The sequence below is a fragment of the Mirounga angustirostris genome, unplaced genomic scaffold (genome assembly GCF_029215605.1).
Source record: "Mirounga angustirostris isolate CCGP_5_RB_7025 unplaced genomic scaffold, mMirAng1.0.hap1 SCAF_12, whole genome shotgun sequence".
Classification (NCBI taxonomy): Eukaryota; Metazoa; Chordata; class Mammalia; order Carnivora; family Phocidae; genus Mirounga; species Mirounga angustirostris.
Genome location: NW_026991720.1, coordinates 53,515,300 through 53,516,918, shown reverse-complemented (window position 1 = coordinate 53,516,918; position 1,619 = coordinate 53,515,300). Strand labels below are relative to the sequence as shown.

At 40.6% G+C, this 1,619-nt stretch overlaps 1 non-coding gene across 1 annotated transcript; it reads right to left on the bottom strand.

Moving 5' to 3' along the window:
* Window positions 1-1,103: 1,103 nt before the first annotated feature.
* Window positions 1,104-1,208, bottom strand: LOC123836186 (U6 spliceosomal RNA). The gene has a single exon (XR_006788886.2). It is a non-coding gene; the product is annotated as a U6 spliceosomal RNA (small nuclear RNA).
* Window positions 1,209-1,619: the final 411 nt, after the last annotated feature.

Here is a 1,619-nt window from a genome sequence, read left to right as displayed (position 1 = left end):
TTAAAGATTTTATTTATTTGACAGAGAAAGACAGTGAGAGAGGGAACACAAGCAGGGGGAGTGGGAGAGGAAGAAGCAGGCTTTCCGCGGAGCAGGGAGCCCAATGCGGGGCTCGATGCGGGGCTCGATGCGGGGCTCGATCCCAGGACCCTGGGATTATGACCTGAGCCAAAGGCAGACGCTTAACGACTGAGCCACCCAGGCGCCCCTCTTAATTGTATTTTAAAGATTCTGTGGCCCCTTCTTTCACAAGAGCAGACAATAAAATAAATACAATCACTCTTTTGTATTACACTGTAAGTTATAAACTAATTTGGCTTTATTTTATTAATATTTAGAGAGAGATTATTTTTCAACTCATTTTTTTGAAAAATGCTTTTCAACAATTATCGCAACATTTTTCTTAGGGATTGCTTTCAGAATGAAACCATCTGACATGACTAGAACAATGAGGTAATTTTTTAGAATTTAGATTACCTCCACAATGTCTACTACATATTTTTGCAACTCAGCAAATTATTTCATTTCTCTCTCCCTAGTATGGAAATTTAATCTAGGTATTTATTTCATTTTCAGTAACCTATTTGAAGAAAGACTACCCTTCAGTATACAGTATTACATTATGCATTCACAACTGATACTATAAATTATGCAATCTAACAAAAAAATTATTAATGGTTTATGGGAGGTGGGGGGGGTGGCAACCATGAAATCTCAACTGCTAGCAATAGAAAGTAATTTTCCCTGTTGCCCATCAGAAAGGAAAAGGAGACCAAAGAGTGTATTTAAACAGCTCCATGGCACTTACTCTTTCGCACATGTCACTGTTTATAAAGACAAACAACAGTAAGACCCCAAAACAAACGAAGCCTAAAGCTTAGGCCACCTTTCTTTTTTTTTTTTCTTTCTTGCTTGATTGCTTGCTTTCTTGCTTTCCTTCCTTCTTCCTTCCTTCCTTCCTTCCTTCCTTCCTTCCTTCCTTCCTTCCTTCCTTCTTTCCTTCCTTCCTTCCTTCCTTCCTCCCTCCCTCCCTCCCTTCCTCTTTTAACTCACTGGAAATTTTTTCTTTTTTTTTTTTTAAGTTTTTATCTAAATTCCAGTTTCAAAATACGCAATGCTTCATAAATTTGCGTTGTCATTCGTGCGTGGGGCCCATGCTAATCTCTGTATCGGTCCAATTTTAGTGCACGTACTGCCAGAGCGAGCTCAGGCCAGCTTTAAACATCAGTAAACAGGTACTTTTCAACTGCAGCTTGGCACTTCAATCCTCTTCTACGGAGGTCCATTTTAACATGCACTTTGTGACAGCCTCGTAAAGGGAATTGTCAGCTTATTGTATGACGTTGATGACAGAATTTGCCAGCTCTTTTCTTCTGCAATTGTTACTAGTGCCCCCCCCCAAATGGGGTATTTTATAATGATTAAAATTATTGAATGTAGGTTGTAACGACGTTTTGGCCTGTTTAATATCACCTGAATTAGAGAAGAAATCCTGCGACCCTGGCGGGGGAATCTTTCGGCAGGTCTGTGTTGCAGAAAGGGATTCCTCCGCTCCACATGGGCATAGAGCAAGTGAGCACCCTGGCCAGGATCATTCAGAGACATCCCGGCTCAACCTA